General features: G+C 35.9%; 1 protein-coding gene across 2 annotated transcripts in view; it reads left to right on the top strand.

Moving 5' to 3' along the window:
• Nucleotides 1–20,549, top strand: part of LOC113235778 (protein yippee-like CG15309) — a 108,396-nt gene that overhangs the window by 11,640 nt on the left and 76,207 nt on the right. Inside the window, exon 1 of one of the 2 annotated variants that reach the window (XM_026471678.1) lies at nt 6,801–7,077. The exons of the other annotated variant lie outside the window; for it this stretch is intronic. The gene's annotated coding sequence lies outside the window, so the exon portion shown is untranslated. Of the gene's footprint in view, nt 1–6,800; nt 7,078–20,549 lie in introns of those variants that run through there. 2 annotated transcript variants of the gene reach the window in all.

Below are 20,549 nucleotides of genomic sequence, written 5' to 3'. Positions count from 1 at the left end.
TAATTGAAATATCAATTTGGACTCTACTCAAACGTTGTACTGCTTCCTGGTTGGTTAAATTGGCCTAAAAGTCTTACAACCGGGCCATACATCTTTATACAAAAAATGATTGGTTAAAATATATGCGATACTTGGCCACGTCTATTCCATCTCTTAATTTTTTTTTATTGTAGCGTTTGTTTGGCTTTCGTCTAAATATATGAAGAGGCTGTATGGTGGAACCTTTGCCTACCCTAATAAATGGATTAAAATTTATTAAAAAAAATGCGTTTGTTTTCATGGATTGTTAACAAACTATACAATGTAATGAAATATTGGTTCTGTTTCATTATTTTATTTACTCGCAGAAAAAGTATTGTATGCAATAATTACATAATTAGGACTTAAAATCTCTTATCTATTTTATGCAGCGATTGCATAAAATACTATTTTTTTATTTTAGACTTATTTACGTATTTTAACAAAACGACGTCTTCTCTAAGACACTTTTTTATGATACCAAGTGTGTGTCAAAATACGTGTGTCAACACGCCTGTCTGTAGCAGTTACAGAGCCACTCAGCTTTAAATCGCAAAAGATCTGAAGGACACTACTACTACTACCCCGAAACATAAGTGTGTGGAGCCTTTAAGACTCATTTATTAACTTTAAAAAGAGCACAAAGATCCGTATTTGAAGTTATGACTTTTAGTCGGTACAGATTTCCTACTACATCGTTGCATGACAAATGCCAAGTACTAAGTGTAAGGCAGTTGTACGTTTTGCAACTAGTAATCGAGCAGCATAGAATCACTCCGTACTACAAAGACAATTACATCGAAAAGCGCACGCGCACTAATGTGTTTTGATCTATTAAATGTCGCACAGCTTGGGCTAGACGTCAGTTACTATTTATGGCTCCGTACCTGTATAATAAAATTAATAAAACTTTAAACATATATCCGTTATCTGCTCGTGAAGCTAAACTTAAAACTAAGAATTGGCTATTAACTTTAGACTACCATAAAACTGAAGCGTTATTGTAGCAACTGCGAAAAAAAAACGAATTTGCAGGTAATAACAATAAAATACACCTTATACTACTAACGCGCGAATGTATATTGTCACATACAAACCACACACACACACACATGCACGCACGCACGCACGCACGCACGTACGCACTCACGCACGTACGCACTCACGCACGTACGCACTCACGCACGCACGCACGCACGCACGCATGCAGTAAAACATATAATATATAATACATATTGAATAATGCATCTATTAAAATTGTTAAGAAATAGGTAATATAAGCTGTGTCAAATGTTTGAGAGAGGACACTGACTCCTGTAACACAGGTTAACACAACTCCCAGGTGCCTTTGATTTCATCGGCACCCCTTCTGAAAACCGGAACGCGGTAATGGTCACATTACCGCTTGACGGCAGAAATAAGTAAGGTGGCAGTACTTCCCTGGACGAACTTATTCATGAGGAGCTCTACTCCTACTACACACTAGGTTTAAACTAATGAAGCAATTTTACGTATAATAGCAACATAAAGGAACATATAAAAATAGCTCTTGTTACGAAACTATCGTACGTAACATCGCTTGTTGGTTCCGACAGAGAAATCGAATTCAACTTGAAATTACATTTCTCTGGTCGGTGACCTTTTCGTTTTCGCTTTTCTTACCCTTCGTGTACTATTTTTCGTTTTGGACCTTAAGTTACAGGTGTTTAAAAATCATTAGGTATTGTCTAACATCATTGTGAAATCTGTATTTCGAGGAAAGCACACGTAATTCAAAGACGTCCTTGATTCCATCCCAAACTATATAGGACATTCCCTTTTCTATGAGAACCAGAGTCACAGAATTCACATCCGCACCCAGAACACCCAGAATGGATTTAGTAAAGTCCTTTTTCCTAATTTCAGCGTCACATTGCAAACCGTAGGCCACTGAGGTCATTTCTCTAAAGAGCTGATCTGTAACATCGTAATGTAGATGGCACGCTAACGCGTTGCTCACTAAAACTGGTTTAACCCTTAGAACCTTAAATAACAGCTGTGAAAAGCATTATTACTTAGGATATAAAGTTCTTGTGGAGCAAATATTGCATTTCACTTAAGTATGTATACAAATATAAATATTATTCCGAAAATTTGTGTAATTAAATAAGTATATGATTTTATTGTACGAGCTCAGAATCATGCATTATCATCTGATACCTTTGTAATACGTATTATAATAAGGGATCTTAATACTAAGATCAGTATAAAGGACAGTAAAATTAAAATAACTAATACATACATCTCTAGCTAGGGCTAGTAGCTGTAAAGTTACCCAACTGGGTGACGAAATACATTCATAGATTTGTACGCTACGACTAAAAAGTCGTTGAAAGTCAAATACAAAGATTCGACAAACAGGCACATAGAATTCGTAAGGTCCGCTGGTTCGTTCCGTGGCTTATTTGGCATAGCGTCTTGCACGGTTTGCTAGAAGACGTCGGTTCGAATCCGGCCGGATCGAAGGATCTTTTAAAATATCAAAGGTATTCAATCAGGTGTTTATTATTAATTTTGCTTACAGTAGAGTCCCTGTGAAAGAGTTAGTCCAGGGAAGTACTGTCACCTTACCTATTTCTACCGCCAAACAGTAATGTGAGCATTCCTGTGATCCGGTTTTGAAGGGTAAGGGTGCTGGTGAAATTACAGGCACATGGGACTTAGATAGATAGAAAAACACTTTATTCACTGATATAACACATATACAGATTAAGCATAAAAGAAAAAACAAAACATTATTGTCATAGCAGTGAAACGGCGCTGACTCAGCATATGCCAAAGTTTCGTAAGGCGCTGGTTTTCAGTCAGAACCAAAGAGAGGGATTAAGTTGTTTGAAATGCAAAAATATAACGACTATGCGTAAAATTACACGTTGACAATAATAATATACATATAATGCATCTAAAATAACCTGTTTGACATGTAAGTGCATTAGCGAATGTGAATGTAATTACAGCTGTAAAGTAAGTTGTGACTAAAGAGGTTTTAATGTTGTGTAATGTATTTAGTATATAATTATACACATAATGTGAATAGATCAAAGCAACAACAAAATTCGATTCTAGACGGACTACGTTAAAGAATAAGAACACACTATACAAGTTATGTCTCAAGGTGACGGGCGCAGAGTGTCAAGATATTTACCATTTAAAGATCTGAGTGGCACTGCAACTGTTATCGATAGGCATGTCACTTACCACCATGAGCGCGACTTGTTCGTCCTGTCATTTAGTATTTTATAAAAAAAACTTACCAGATATCTGACCAGCTAGAGAATGAGTAGAAAAAATTCCATGACTCTGGAACACAGAGGGAAAGTACTTTACAATATTGTAGATATTATATTTTATTTCATGGAGACTTTGTTTTATTTTCTAAAGTAAATAATGCTGCATTCAAAGATATCATTTGAATACAGCAGAATAATTTATCATTGAAGAGCTACGTGTGAAAGAGTTCGTCCAGGGTAGTACTGCCACCTTACCTATTTCTGCCGCCAAGCAGTAATGTCAGCATTAGGTACTGTGTTTCGATTTTGAAGGGTAAGAGTGCTGGTGAAATTATAGGCACATGGGACTTGTCACGTTATGTCTCAGGGTGACGTGCGCAGTGACAGTGCCTTTCTTTTCTTTAAAACTTTCCCTCTGTGCCCCAGAGCCATGAGACGTCCTGTATATAGTTGTACTTTTAACCGACTCCAAAAAAAGGATGAGGTTCTCAATTCGGCTGTATGTTATTTTTTACTTTTGTTTGTATGTATGTTATGCGATAACTCGGCACGGCATTTGTGAACCGATTTTGACGATTCTTCTTTTGTTGTAAAGAGGACACCTCCACAGTGGTCCCATTTAATGTTGAAGAGAATCTTCCACTTCTAAGGGTGGCTGTTCACGCATGAAGTTTCATTTTTATAAATAGCGCCTAAATTTAAATCTAGAAAATAATCATCGGTAGACCGCTCAACTTCGTTTCCAAGATTATCATGATGTGCCAAACAATCGCTTGAATTGTGTCCAGCAAATTGAAAAACTTCGACAACATTTTTGGTGCAGATGGAGCAAAGAATATATCTCTGAGCTTCAACTGAAGACTAAATGGCGTACTTGTAAAGACTCATTGAAGATGAACACCCTAGCAGTTCTACAGGAGGACAATCTACCACTGTTAAAATGAAAATAGGGTCGAGCTACATCTCGCGTTTCCTGGTACTGATGGCGTCAATAGAGTGGCAGAGATCAAAACTTGTACAGGAATGGTATGAAGATCTTTTTTAAAAATTTGTCCCCTTCTTGAAGCAAGTATTACTGGTTGAAAGCAAGCTTTCAATGGCCGGGGAAATATTTGAACGTTAAGTCACGCATGAAGACGTATTTTTATAAATAGCGCCAAAGTTTTATAAGGAGCAATTATTTTAATGGTTGATTTTGCTACGCCAGCAGTGAGCACCAATTTTTATTATCTCTTGTGTCAAGTCCCGTATAGTGGCGAACTAGGGGATGAATCCGGTTTTGTTTTGGTATTCTGTACTGAAATTATTATTATTATTATTTTTTTTTTTTTTAAACGCACACACTCAACATAGCCCCGCACTAGGGAAACCCTGTGTCGCGGGTGCCATGGGCACATACATAGACAACCACAAATTACACCCAAACTCACGAGAGAAATAATTGTAGGCCATACAACTATTTCTCCCGGCCCGGGAATCGAACCTGGGACCTCTGCGTGGCAATCCGGCACGGTAACCGTGCAGTTATTTCAAATGAAAGTAATTGCTCGTTACACATCTAAAATATAGAACAAAATACAATAGTTCCACTTTGTGTGTATTTCTTCTAGATACTTCTGCATTTTCCCATATCCGTTAAATACTTTTCTATTTTAATGAAATTTAAATTATTAGTTGCTGATGATTTAACAGTGGTATAGTCTGTATCGAAAGCCAATGTCGTAGCACTGTATAAATACTCATACACCTACCGCACCCGGGTTTGTATTTATTTTTATCGTTCATAATGTATCCGTCGTCGTCCATCGCCTAAACAGGGGACCAACCTTTTAATCACCTATCGATTTTTCGCTCATGCTAATAAACTGGACCTGAAGTTTTAGGCGACGTCCGCGTTCACTCAAATTCTTATCATCCCGCCTTCATACATATTTGAAATTCGTGTTTTGGCTCTCCCGTCAACAACACGTTCCTAGCAGTAAATGAGATTGGCTGTAAACACCTCACAAACATTCCAAACTTAATATTTGGATACATTAATATTCGAATAAGGGAAATTTACTCGTTCGCTCGCGATAAATTGCCTAACGAAATACTCACGTTGCCCGTAATGGGTGCATTACGAACACATTGAGAAACTAGGTGAGTAACCTTTATAACATGGTTTTAATAAGGCCGATAACGCTCAGCTGATATTTGAACTTGATTTGAAATTGAATAAAGATTACGAGAGTTTCAGTGCCATTGCCCGTTTCTTCACTCACTATTGTTGCAGCAATTTTTTAATGGAAACGGTGTAAAGTTTGCCGACTGGATCGGCGGCGGTTCGGCATCAACGACGACATGACACCGTGCCATCGACCTGGCTTGTGTGCGTTGTGTAAATAAAGTATTACAGTGTGTGTGCGTGCCGGTCAATATTACCAGCGCTACGCATTATCCCGAGCTCTATTTATTTATTCACTACAATGAATTGAATATATGGAAATAGTCGGACTTAGATACTTTTGCATGTTTCGAGTAACTCACCACAAAAGTGGTGTTTTTCTTTCTTCGTGCACGCCTTCGTTTTTGTACACAAATTAATTAAATATGAATAAATAAATAAATATTCGACCGTCATAAAGAACTCATAAGTATACCCATTGGTATGCATGTATAAATATATTTTTATGACGTGTTTCAGTCATACTGACCACAACTTTCTACACGCTAAAAGTGCTAAATATTGCAAACTTGAAACGAATGTAAAGTGCACTTTGAATTCGTTAGCTTGACCTTGATTTTTGTCTAGTATGCAAATATATGTAGCATTCTGAATGCAAGTAAAAATTTGTTCATATTTTTGGTTACTTTGAACGTTGAGATTATCTTGACGCTGACTGGTACCGCTGGTACCGGTGGTATAGTGGCTTAGAATAGTCGAACCTGCCCAGTACTGCTTCGCACTTAGTTTTTTGCTTCTTAAACACAGTTTTATTAATATATTAAATTGCCTGAAAAACGGTCATTGACACGACGTGTTTGTTTTTTAGACTATCGCCTCTCACGCCTCCGCGCGTTGGATGATTATTTTTCGTACGCATTCTCAGGTTCACGGCTACTTTGTTATTTATGTTTCGCGTGCGACTGCCAACATTTCCACACGAAATCATGACCTTTCACGAGCGATGTTGAGGTACATGGAAAATGTTGCCGCACGCTCAATCAGCTGTCGAATAATGTAGACTCGCGATATGGGATTTACTTTGCGATAGCAGCCACGTCGATAAGAACTATTTTAGTGTGGGTGCTCGTGCGAACAGCTGACGTATCACAATTGAACGTCGCATTTGCACTACAGTTTCTCAAGTCGATGACACTATTATCAAAAATATGTGAAGTTATCTATCCATCGTAGACTTCCTTAAGCCCCTGGTATTGTGTTTCCAGATGGAGCGAATTCTACTCAATGTTTACGTGTTCATTCACACGCTGTGTATTGTGGAGTGTGGCGAGGTTGCGCCTGCGCAAATGGCACGACCGAGCCCTCTTTGTTTGTTGACAAGCTGCTCTGTTCGCGTGTAGACGTCGTACGCGCCGGTTGTGTTGCGTCTTGACTCTACTTTGTAATATTCTCTCGCGTTATCGAGTTCGTCTAATTTTAGTGCAGTTTTTAAAAAAAATTGCCCCTTCTGCGCAATATTATAGTGTTCCACACAGTGTTTTGTGCGTTTCTTCGTCCAGTCAACGTTTGTTCGGGAAGATTTCTTCAACTTCTAAAATTACTCGCTCACCAGTGAGCCAGAAGGTATTGTTTTTTGCTGTGTTTTATTATTTGTGTTTAACCTTGTTACTTCAGTAGAAAATACGTTGCATTCGAATATATTTCCAACTCTAACGCGTACGTCCAATTAAATATTTGTACGACAATTCAATCAACATCCATATCAACCTTCACTACATATACGGATTTCAATATTGTTTATTTTATCTGGTGTGTTAAATAGCTAGTCTTCACTCAACGATTGAATGCACGTCGATATCTCTGCATTAATGCATGCAACGAGCGCACGTGGTGAATAAGTGGTCGAGTCACTTTGCTGTAATAGTTTAATTAAATCAGTTAGAAGCAAAAACTGTTGTTGTATCTGTTTAAAAGTGGAACAAGTTGAAAGGATCGTGACATTAGACAGTGTCACACGGTTTCACCGGCGGCATCACTAATGAACAGAAAGACAAACGCAACGCTTACTGCGGATACAGTTATAATTTGGCCGGTCGCTGTAGAAGGCGACTAGCGGTACCTCTTATGGCCGTCTGGTGGCCTGGTAAATCTCTCGCATAACGGGATGTATATTGCACTGTCAGTATCGCACATTCCCACTCGTTTAGGCGACTTTTTGCGACTCACAACGACAACCGCAAACACTTAATAAAAACCACAGACGAGTGTTTTAAATAAGTTCATTCCATTGAACTAGACATTAGCGTGGGTGCAAATATAGAATGGGTAAACAAAGCCATTTATGGCATATATACATTATATATAGATTTTTACAGAAAGATGAAGTATACTTATGGCGTCTAATGCAATGCAACGTAACATACAAGACGCAAAACATGTGTATATAGAAGATAAGGCAAACACGAAAGCAGTGCTTTTGTGTTTGCGTTATCATCTCTATAACGTGACCTTAATTTCATTAGAATGTTACGCTCCAAATTAACATTATCACGTTTATAATTTGGATTAGTTTGTTTGAAAATGAAATAAAGTTTTATTAAAGTCTCTAAACTTGGTTTTATCAATGCAGAACATGGTTTCGTTTTCTCTAATAGCACATCACAATCATGAGTTGCCAGTCATATTCTTTAGTGTTTTATACAGTGTTTACCTTGTGTTACTCAGTACACATATCGTCATATAAATAATATTTGAGTAGGAACAATTTTGCTTCCATTCATATCATTATAATCGTTGGTTATTCATACATACAACCAAATAAGATGCTTGCCAGACCGCGCTTGCTTTCTGAAGAATTCTATGATGTAAAAGAAACTCTAGTCGTTTTAAGTATAATATTGTCTCCAGCAGGTACGTTTAGTAACCTCCTAACAATAGATTTGGAATCCTCCTGTGCTTTATTTACGCCGCTTTTAATAGTTTTCTTTTACTGTATTCCATTCATAAAATATATTTTTTTAACTCCTTTTATCAATAACAATCTGTTGTACCTTATACTAAAAGTTCTTATACAGCTACGTTCTAAAAAGGTAACCGTCGTGTGTTGACCTCCTACGCGGACAGTCATTTTAACCCCGATTTAAAAATAAGCAAGTGAAAGTTGAATAGTTAATGATCTGTTCATAGTCAATCGTAAATCATTTTTTCTTTCTTTTCAAATCGTAATTTTGGATAATCCGGGCCGGGTTTTTTACACATTGTCTGTTGTTTCCTTTTTGAAATTCAGTATCGTAATGCACTTAATATGATGGTAGTTTGTCTCACTCACGTCAATTGTAATGCAGTCGTTAGTTACCTAAAACAAAATTGTAATTTTGGAAAAAAACCTTAGACATGTGATATGGCTATACCGCATGTTATAACCTCAACTTTAAACCAATCTATAATTTGGACGACAGCCGCCACGTTACTCCGAACTGGTTTCTTACGAGTTTTTGCTTGATTTGCTTTGGACGTCTTTGTTGAAACAAAACGTGATTCAGAAGGCGAAAGTCCTGGCATCGGGCCAACTTTCCTGCATGTAGCCTTCAAATTGCATTTGGCAAATCTTACACAGTAAAGACTCCTTTGTCTTTCAACGCCAAATGAGAATAAAGTATGAGCCTGCCCGAAGACAAACCAATTAATTTGGTTTTAGGGAAGTTTTGTTTCCAAGATTGTGGTTTTGGTATTTATATTTATAAATAAACAAATGAACAAGAAAGGAGAGAGGATTCCGACTGTTCATTGACTTAAGAACTAATTGATTACTTTATAAAATAATTTATGTATAAACACATATCAGCAGTGAACGTTCCATATGCGAAGGCATTAATGACAATGACAAGTTGAAATCTTATGGAAATCAATAAAGGTGCCATTGATCAAACAAAACGAGTAAAATTTTATGCAACGCGCTATCGAAATCGTATTTTTTGTCGATCAACATGTGTAATTAGCCAAAATCGAGTAACTGTGTAAGAAGCAGACGATTGATATAGTATTTTTTCTACTATATTCACTAAACCGAAACTTGTCGATCGTAAAAAAATCAAGCAAATCTCTAGGCACCTTAAATCGGTTACTACCGTTAATTACTTAACGCATGCGTGTCAGTCAGCCTCACAACAAAGAAAACTGATCTCTCTTGAGAGCTAAGGATGCGTTGGAGGTTAATGTTGCATAGATTGAACTACAAATATTCATACGAATTTTAATCGTCTTTCATCGCGTATCGTCCTAAATACGTCTTTCATAAATATATTGTTATTAACAAACAACCTTTCAATTTCAAAGGTAGTATGACGAATTTTCATTGGCATTTTCTTCCGTTGACCTTGTCAAAGGTGAACGAACCAGGGGTAATACTATGCGCAATAGCGCATAAAAGTTCGATGATCTTTTGTTTTTATTCATATTTGAAGAATACCCCGGAAGCGGTAACTTACGGTATAAGACACTTGAGCCTTGTTAGGAAGTAAAATACATTTAAACGAACCTCAAGAACTTATGAATAGGTCTCGGAAGTTCCTTATTAGAGGGCTAGGTCGTTTTATAAATCCTCTCTCAATGAAGGATGTGCTTTTGTCATTTTAATGACCGGTATGCCTTTTTAGATTATCGATTTCATTTATGTCGTACTGGCGACATCGATTGATTAACTGTTCAACTTAATTTCATACCTAACTGAAATAATATACCAAGTTCCTTACACCAAAGTGTCTGTCTATAATATCAAGACAATGATGACACACATGAATTTTATTACTGAGTTATCTATGTAACGGGCCTTTATCTCAATTACCTAACCATAACAATAATAAGGAAATGATAAGATTGCACGCTTTGGTCATTAGTTTGTGACGATGATATTAGTGATCGCTTTAGACATTGCTTATCATATACACGATGTTTTTTAATAAAATAATCAATCATTTTTGCTTAAAAGATTGATAAGGTGATTCAAATAACATTAAGTTTTTTTTATGAATAGCTGTGACAAATGCCTTTAGAAGTACTTGTAAATCTAGGGCTCACTCAGGGTGCTCCACTAGGCCCTGTGTATTTTTTGTTTATGGAGCTTGACGTTTCTAAAAATTTCCTACGACGTTATATTTGAAAACAAAGAGCTAATTAGTTGCAGGCAGTTGTGAGTTAAGCGTTAAGTACTTTTCTTTGTATTAAAGGTACATTATTAATATTTCCTTACGAAATCACGATTGTATCAACCATCCAACAAACCAATATATGAGAAATGACATCTCTAATATAAATATATTGTGTCCTCAATTACAAATTGTGTATTTGCGTGAACAACAGACGTAAATACCGTTACGCAATTGACATTGATTGTACAAAATTATCTTACACCGTTGAAGTTCATCTGTAACATTAAAATAAGACCTCAAATTATCTTTGGACATGTTCTCTTTTACAAATAATTTTACGTTTTTCATATTTTTGCTGTAACTGTTTTCTTTACCGTTATTTCCTTATTACTGTAGAGACATTTTGATTATTCATCATAATTTTTCCGTAACATTATACCTGTGTTGTTATTCATGTCATTACATTTTAGATGAACCAATATTTTTCGTTTTCTGTCTGCTTGCTTGTTACCAATATGCAAGTATATCTGTCAGGATATAGATGATGTACATTGGTGACATTAATGTAAAGCTGATAATTTTCGCTGACGTTGCTTAGAGCTAATTCGCCACTCATGGCATATTCATCAGTCGTATATGATGACCTGTAGTTGAAAGTTCCTAAATAGAGAATAACAAAACCTCACGGTCAGTGCCACCGTTTATTAAACCAGTGTTAATAAAACGCAGTCCTGGACTGTTGTTGGCTCAACTCATGACTCGCAGTTACTCAAATGCGCAGTTCCACCAATTTGGATAACAACAACTGAAATAACCACAACACCCGGTAAATTCGCTCGAAAAAACAAACGCTTCGGATGATACAATCTCAATGTGTTTTTTTTCTAGTCAACTTACCATTTTAAAGAAATTGGAAAATGGTGTTTTAAGGACATCACTATTTTGGTTTAACATTTCGATCGACAATTATAACTATTTTTTTCAGATCTAAAATCGCATACATTTGCTTTTTCAAACAAATCAGCGTTTCGTGCTTTTTACAGGTCCTAGATCAGTCCCAATGTATACAATCGCAAAAACCTAAGAACTCGATATGCTACCACATAAATTGCACCAAATTTCCTTTAAGAAGACTCTTATACAATCTCAAAAGGCTTTGGTTGATTCCGCATAACAGTGAAGTGTTGAATCAATCACTTCGGAAAAATATATAGTAAAATTGAGGATATATACTGGTCAGTATACAGTGTGAAAACACCTTTCCTAAAAATTTTCACGATGGAAAAAAAAAACACAAACTTACCTATCTCGAAATTTTACAAGATAACCGCTATATTCAATGGGTGAAACTGAATTAAATAGAACACGTATAGTATACGATATACATTTTTCAAATGGCTTTAATTTCGTTTATGGAAAAATAAATTCTGAAATAAGCCAGTGTACTTGCCGCTCGACCCAAGCAAAGTGAACTGTATTGATACCGGAAAAATTTGAATTCCAGCGAAGTAGTATCGACTCTCAGGGTCGTATTATAGAACTCTACTCAATGCTCATGTCAGGATTTGAGTATGGTTTAAAGCACTCGAAATCATACTCAAGTCCCTGCCATTAGGGTCGTATTTCCAGTGCGTGTGTTGCCAGCGCAATCCTGACTTGCGCATTGAATAGAGTTCTAGAATACGACCCTTAAACACATACGATAAATAAATAACCCTAATAGGAAAGTCTGCCAAATTCCTAACAAAAAGAGTTACATAAAAAAAATTCGTTTGAAAATTGGCCTACAAAAATAATTGGATCACGTATAACAATCATCCCAAAATTAAATCAAACTACGTACAAAGATAAGCACATCAGTCACGAAGTTTCTTTGTAGTACTTATTTATTTCTTTTGTCCATACAGTCAATTGCAACTAATATCCTCTGGTTGTTTCAGTTTCAGAAAATATTATCTAAGTTATGGTTAGTTACTGTAGTCCCCTATTTGTTCTGAAACTTCTTAAAGAATCACAGACAGAAAAAGAAATTAAGGTTTCTTTGTTCTTATTATTAGTTTTTTTTTTGTGACTGATTGGACAGTCTGGCTGTAATGTATGTATGTCCATAGAAAAAAATTAACGCCTTTATTACCTGTGTATATCACAAAGAATTAAATTATTTGATTTGTTATTTTTTTCTGTTTTGTCTATTTAGCTATTTTCTTCGGCGCAAACCGTGACCATAATTTTGTTTTGATCTCACTGATCTTTCTACGCAATGTTGGCAGTTTCCTCTAAAATTTGTAAATGGTCACAGTTGCCATCGATGGTTCTGTTTCTGGCATCCAGCCAAACTGTGTGAAGGAAAATATTTAAGGGCTCTTCAGTCCTTTCTCGGCTACATACTTCCGTATTCATGATATTATTTAAATAACACTTGTTTATATTTTTTAAACAAAGGAAACTTTAAAGTGAATATAGAAATTTATAAGAAACACACACTTAGAGCCGATGCTAATCGATCGGTTCCTTTTTACAGTTTACACGCATCTAAAATATTGCTAATTACAGCTTCAATCTTGCCATTATCGCTTAACTAGAAATTTCCTTCCGTTCACTATTAATACTACAATTCTTCCTTCGTACTTGTTTGTTTTAGTTATGAGGGTTAGAAAACATTTTTGTTTTTCAATATTAGTTACGAATTGAATTATGTAATACATAGCGTCAGTCGGTCTCTCAGTCAACCTGTTACACAGAGGCATTAAAAAAATTGGCACTTTCCATAGAATGACATAACGAAGCCGTATAGCTGCTTTTTCTTTGTTTTTAATATATATTTCTGTTTTGATAATCCTCAAATTTCTAAGTAAGGGCTAGTTTTAATTAAATTACCTTAAAAACTTAAAGTCGTTTGAATATCGACCTTGTTAACGACAAATTAATCTTATCCACTCATACATATTCATTACGTTCTTAAATTTAATTTCAATTAGTATTGGTACCTATTACTGTTACACTTATTAATCTATCTCCGTTTGTTTTATAGTTTTATTTATTTCTACAACAAATGATATACTTGTGTTTTGTAACCTATCATCGCCTATTTCAACTTTAGTGACTGAAGATAGATTTTAACAAAGCGGCTAATCCAAAATTGTTATATTTATGAAAAAATCATAGAAACTCATTACAGTTTTGACGTCGTATTTATCTCCTTTGTTTCGTGTTTGAAGTATTCAGAAACTGCTAGCTGAATCATATAACGTGAAATAAATGACTTCATCAATTTTCTTGAAAAGAATTTGCGTAAGAATTTGTGAAATTTTCATCAAACTGTTTTCAGCTTTAGTCATCCTCATGTAAATAACAGTATCGCAGCCAAGTACGTAGAATTGTAAAGTTATTTATATTGTTATTGGAGCATGTTATTTTCTTTGTGCAGTCTTTTTACGCTGATATTTTGTGTCTTTTTTCTGGTTTGTGCGTATTCACTTCCTCATTGTTTTTTTTGTGTATATTGTTTTTTCATAATATGGCTAGTTCATCTGCGTTGTATGATATAGAATGGTTACACACAGCAGCTATGGAAACGCGCGTTCACGAAACGCGCGCGAGTACATCAGTGCAATCGCTTATAAATCCTAACTGTAACGATTTATTTATTTATTTATTTAGTTTGTACAACTTACACTTACAGTACTTATAACTAAACATGTAAGTCATGGTCACAAAACAGCAATGCGATGCACTCGCGCGTTTGTATCGATGCAGTCGCGCGCTTGCATCGCGTTCGCAGCATGCAAATCGCGCGCCTGTGTAAAGATCACCGACTGCATCGTGCATATAGTCAATGGTCGTTGACTTCTCTGTAACCGCCAGCTTTTACTATGATGATGCTGATGTATTGTTCCTTATACAGGGCTATTTATAAAATACTAACAACCTAGCAGGACTATAATACTAATATCATAAACAACAACTTTTGTTCCATGATTTTTAGAACAAATTAAATTCAGGAGTATTTGGCCGTTGTCGTTGGTTGTTTCATAAAATAGCCTTTAGGAGATAACTTTAGCGTTTTTTCAAGCAGTCTTTGCTTATAAGTGAGTTGAAATTCCCTGCTCATCATTGTCGATTGGTTCGGTAGGTTTTTTATGAGTTATTGGAGTGCTGAAAATGCTTTCGGTGATTTGGATGTAGCGTTTGGTACGTTGGCAGTGATTATGTACCATTTCATAGTGTGTTTTCCAGTGATTGTGGTTGCCAATGAGCAAGCCAGTAGATATGTACGAGTCGCTTAGACATCTCATTTTCTCTAGATTCCAGCCAGTACTAGGGCCTAATATACTTATCTATAATACACCTTGTAACCTATCACAGCTGTAAAACCGTCTAGACATGCGTGCTGCCTACAACCAATTTAAATTTGCAGTTGGAAAATAACAATTATCCTTAAGAAGTATAGCACATTACCTTCAATGAGTGCACCACTAACTGTATTGATTACTTGTAGTACTGCATCTCCACGACAGACTATCGCTACATTAAACTTGTGTCTTGCATAATCGTTACACCAGAACCCTTATATTTTTCCTATTACAGTAATGTCAGTGCTATAAAACTCCGCCGTCTAGACGTCTCGGTGCACCCGGCTCTGGCAAGAAATAAAGTTGGGACTGCATAGTCAGACGAATGCAAAGACTATTTGCACTAGTGCACTTTAGGATCGCTTTAAAACTTTGTATCTTAGACGACTTTTTATACACGCATTCTTACAAATAGTAGCAATATATAAAAATAATTTTGTAAAATTGTTTGTTATTTCTTCTTCTTGGGGTACCATCTCCTACCGGAGGTCAGCTATCATTATGGCAATTTGAATCCGTGAAGTTGCGGCTGGGAACAGTTTTGTGGAACTTATGTTGAACCACTCTGAAAGATTTTTAAAGCCATGTGGTTTTTCTGCGACCACGTCTCCCGACAACCGTAGCGACCCTGGATTTTTCCTTGCGGAATATGTTGCAGTGGAGAGTATTTATTACTCCGTATGATGTGCCCGAAGTACTGCATCTTGCTCCTTTTTACTGTTTTCAGGAGCTCCAAGCCTTTGTGCATCCTCCGCAATACGTTTGTTATAGACGAAACTATTAAGCACTTACATTACACATGTAGTTCAGAACCGGACTATGTAAATAGCTTTTTCCTTCAACACAGTAAGGTACGTCTATACTGAAGAAGCAGACATAATTTTATCACAAATGTTTTTCGTTATCAATCAATGTGCCTTAATTTTTTTTTTGCTGTGACTCACACGAAGCATATAGAGCTGTAAATACAAACAACTGCTTTTATGTCTCCTACATTGTATTAAGCATAGAAAATTCAACAATTGGAACTGAATTTTTTTTTATTGATAATCTGGGAACTGCTCCGCTATGGACCTCCGCTTGTACCGGATTCGAATGAGATAAACTTTTTTGTCAAAACTATTACTGAAAATCAAATATCAAATATGTACTTGGCTATAAGGGTCGTTTACTAGTGATTAATCACCAACCAGTTTCGGAGCTGGGTGTTCTGACATTACCACTTTAATGTGCATAATGTTGTATTCTATTTATGGCCTTCGAAGATGTCATTATTTTAAATACATTGCAACATTCTCACCGTTATGTGCATTAATGAGAATTTCCTTTACCTTCACATTTTTTATGTTATCAAGTGACGGCACGACAGGTCGTGCGCCTGGTGATAAGCGACACGCCTACCCATAACTGTTGCAATGCCACTCAGAACTTCAAATCGCAAAGACTTGAGTAGCACTGCACACCAGAGACACAAAGTTGACAAGTCCCATGTGTCTATAGTGACACCAGTACCCTTACCCCTCAAAACCGGGACGCAGTAATGTTCACATGCTGGAATAGGTGTGGTGACTGTACTTACCTCGACAAACTTCTCCCATCTTGTTTCAACAGCGTAATGTATTCAACAGACTGCACTCAGACATGATAATGTAATAATCTGAGTCCAGGATTAGTATCTGCATATTTAAACACTGTCTAGGCTGCATCTTATGAACCTTTATTAATGCTCTTACTTTATATCAAACGTTCGTGTTTTCGCTTACCTCTATCCATGCTTCCTTTTCATTATCAAACATTGCACATTTAATATTAGTTGCACGTGTAAAGATTACATTATCGCATCGTAGTACGTATGTAGATGCATGCTCTATTTCTAACTTTTGTAGCTATAATTAACAGACTATACGTAATTTAGTTTGCGACGCAGAAGTCTTGCAGTTTCACAATATATTTTAAGTATTTACCCATTCTTTATCTTTTAAGTTTTAATGTGTCCATTACTGCCTTATCAATTTTGAACAATTGCACATTCGTCTTTGTTTCGCAACAATGCAATGACCGACACTAATTTGTTTGTATCAACGTAATCGTCTCATTAAACCGAATTTCTTCTAAAGCTCGTTTATGTTTTGTGTAGATATTCTATATTGTATTGAATTCTGTGTCATTGATTGTGGCCATTATGGTGTCATTGCCTTTGTGATGTTTGGTTTACAAATAGAAGTGTTTGTAGTCAAGTCTTATTTTGGAAGTGGTTTTCGTGTATTTTACATGCCTCTACAAAAATATGCCCTACAACTAAAATAAATTGCGGTATCTCACGCTAAGTGCATATCTTTAGGGCGCATTTATTCGATACGAATTTCATCTCTAGCTCACTCCGCGCGGACGTCGCGCGGTCGCCGAGCGGAGACCGCGTTGCCGCCGGGCAGCGGCGTGCGTCTGTCATGGCAAAATACGCTCTATTTATTTAGCCTTGACGTTTTAACTTAAACGTACGTCTCGGGCACGCGAGCGCGTCTGGCTTCAATTTGGTCTACGCGGCGCGCGCGGTTGTATTATTCATAGGAATTTAAATGTTGTTGCCTTATAAATAGAATTCAGATTCGCCATTAATGTACATGAAGGTGTGGTAACTGGGCGGTCGCCGCACGGTGGCCGCGCGAAAACTTTCGCCTTGAGTAACTGGGCGCTTACAGTGAATAATAATTTATTTTTATAATTAATTCTTATCTTCTTCCACACTTTACACAGCTTCGCAACCTCAGTCTACTGCTTTTATTTTTTTTGCTTTTATTTGATTTAGCGAGATTATCTAAGACACTCAACTTCGTCAAGTATCTCAAGTTGTTTACATGCAGCTATAAAGTGGATTTCGATCAACGGCGAAGTTCTCATATACTTTGAATCTACGAGTATCCCAAATCGTCGTCATAACAATTGCCATATGTCAGACATTTCGAGTACGATACTTATTCATATTTATACAATTGTTTATCATGAAATTGCTAGTGCAATAATCCGGAATAAAGGCATTATTTCACTTATTCATTTCGCCTGTATTAGTAAGATATAACTTAAATCGTTATAATCGTCTGTTCGCCGTAAATTTCCTCGCTGCACGACAGCTCCAGTCCTCATACCCTCGTAAACTGACTCAGGTGCAATCTCAGCACACCGGGCTGACTTATTTTTCACATAATTCAACCCGGCGAATGGATCCTCCTGCAAAATTTCACAATTTCGTTTTAATTACTTAAAGACCTTATTTCGAAGTTCATTTCGCTTACTTGCTTAAAAGTGAACCGAATAATTTATGATTAAAATTTTATGAACAATTTTTGTTTTGATCAAACATCTGATCTGCTAAAAGTTTTAAAATTACTGCTACATCCAATACTTAAAGACTGATATTTTTCAATGTGATTAATAACATTTCAAACTTTAAATTTAAATTAATTGCTGCGTCGTCAATCACGTATTAAAACTCCTTGGAGTTAATATTTAATAGCGCAAAAAGCACTCTAAAGATGGGTAAGTACAGTACGTTTACCTCTAAAAGGTTAGTGACTCGAAGTCTGTAACGTCCTTTGATACTGCAATATTGTGTAACATACAGATACAGCAGGAAGTTCATACGCCTAGCATACGAAATTAGCTGGTATTTTTATAGCATTTAGGTACATTTATCCAAAAGCACAAGTGCTCTTAGATTAACGGCCAGCCAAAAACCAACTTTGAATGTATGTTTTTCGTGATAATATCTTTGCATACCATTCTCTTTACTTAAGTCTATATAACATTAAAGTAAACAAAAAACTATCAACTTAAGATTCTCAACTAGTCCGTATTATTTTCTTTCTTTTTTGTTTGTATGCTACTCCGACATTTGTGACCCAATTTCGATGATTCTTTTTTTAGATAGGGGGTACCTCAGTAGTTGTCTCATTCAAATGTGAATAAAATATTCCACCTGTAAGACTGGCAAAATAGGGGATGTGTCTGGTTTATTGAATTTCTGGTTTCCGATTTCAATAAGACTTGACACAAGATATAATTCCAATTAAAATAAAACACAGCGCAATCGGATAAACGAAATTTCGACTTATTTTTATAAAAATGTTGGAAAAATTTTATTTAAGGCCTTTTTTAATCTGTTAAAATAACACGATGCCAGGGTCCGTGATAAGTTCGTCAGTCTAAAAGAAATTACAAGAATAAGAAAGTAAGAAATCGTAAAATCAAAACTCATTGAAGCACAAAGGACGTATGAAAGTTAATTGGGACCATTATGGATGCAGTGGCTTTCAAAGAAGCAAACTTTCTCCGAGAAATCACGAAGGTTGTAAAATCCCTATGAACATGCACACATTACTATTTTGACCGTAAACACGTGTTACTGTATATAAGTATAATAGAGAGTTACACAAACTACACACACCCGCATGTTTAGGGAAACACTAGCAAAAACTCTAAAATAATGCTCTAGCCGGTTATTACATCTTTTTATTTTAGGTCTAATTTGAAAATAGTCGATTGTCATTTTTTCATTCATTTGTTGTATTTTCGTACTAATACAGGTGTGTCGAGTAGCCGAGGTTGATTATGCGATTTTTCGTGTGATTTTCGATAATTTTTTTAAATTTAATTTTAAGTTACAAAAGCAAAGAAAAATGCTTTTTGTTTCATTTGATTTTTTTTACAATAAAGGTTGAGCAAGGCTTTATACAAAGTCGATGTTAAAATATGTTAATTTAATTATTATTTTATGTCCAATTCTTATTTATTTTAATACAAACATTACTATTTTATAATCTTCTTTTTTTTCCGCTAAATGTTCTGGTAAGTAAAGTAAGTGTTCTGGTATATTTTGGCTGTAAAAACTAGTTATGAGTACTTCATCGTGATAGAGAGTTGGTTTTACGAATAAGATCAATTCGGTGCACTCACTCAAGAAAGGTCTTATACAGGGAGACAAATTCAAACAAATACTAACAGATTAATTAAATATCAATTCAATAAAAATTTAAAATACAGCGAATAGCGACATCTCTCGCCAGGACAGGAAAGGTACTAACTGGGTGATAAATCTTTCATAGATTTGTCATAGCGCCATGCTACGACTAAAAAGTCGTTGAAAAAACCAAATACAAAGACGCAAGCACATAGAAAAATTCGTGAGGTCCGCTGGTTCGTTCCGTGGCTTAGTTGGTATAGCGTCTGGCACGGTAAGACGAAGAAGACGTCGGTTCGAATCCGGCCGGATCGAAGGAATTTTTTCTGAATGTTCGATCTTTGTATTAATAATTATAACAAACTAGTGGAGTAATTTCACAAAAAATAATTGAATATCAATTCAATAAAAATTTAAAATACTAACAGACTCAAAAGCTGTTACGATCGGGAATGGCATTACTAAAATACTTGTTTAATTTCGATGTGATTAAAGCTCGTGAGTCATTCGAGTGACGCAGGACAACCGTCCCAAGCGAGACAAATATTATCGCACTTCATGCGTTGTATATTGCTGCTTTTGTTTCACATTTTTTCTGAAGTTTCGTTACATAAGCGGTAATGTAAAATATAACGAATAGAG

This window comes from Hyposmocoma kahamanoa, unplaced genomic scaffold (genome assembly GCF_003589595.1).
Source record: "Hyposmocoma kahamanoa isolate Upper Pololo Valley unplaced genomic scaffold, ASM358959v1 88, whole genome shotgun sequence".
In the NCBI taxonomy this organism is placed as follows: domain Eukaryota; kingdom Metazoa; phylum Arthropoda; class Insecta; order Lepidoptera; family Cosmopterigidae; genus Hyposmocoma; species Hyposmocoma kahamanoa.
Note: the sequence above shows the minus strand (reverse complement) of the source record. Positions and strands in the feature narration are given on the sequence as shown.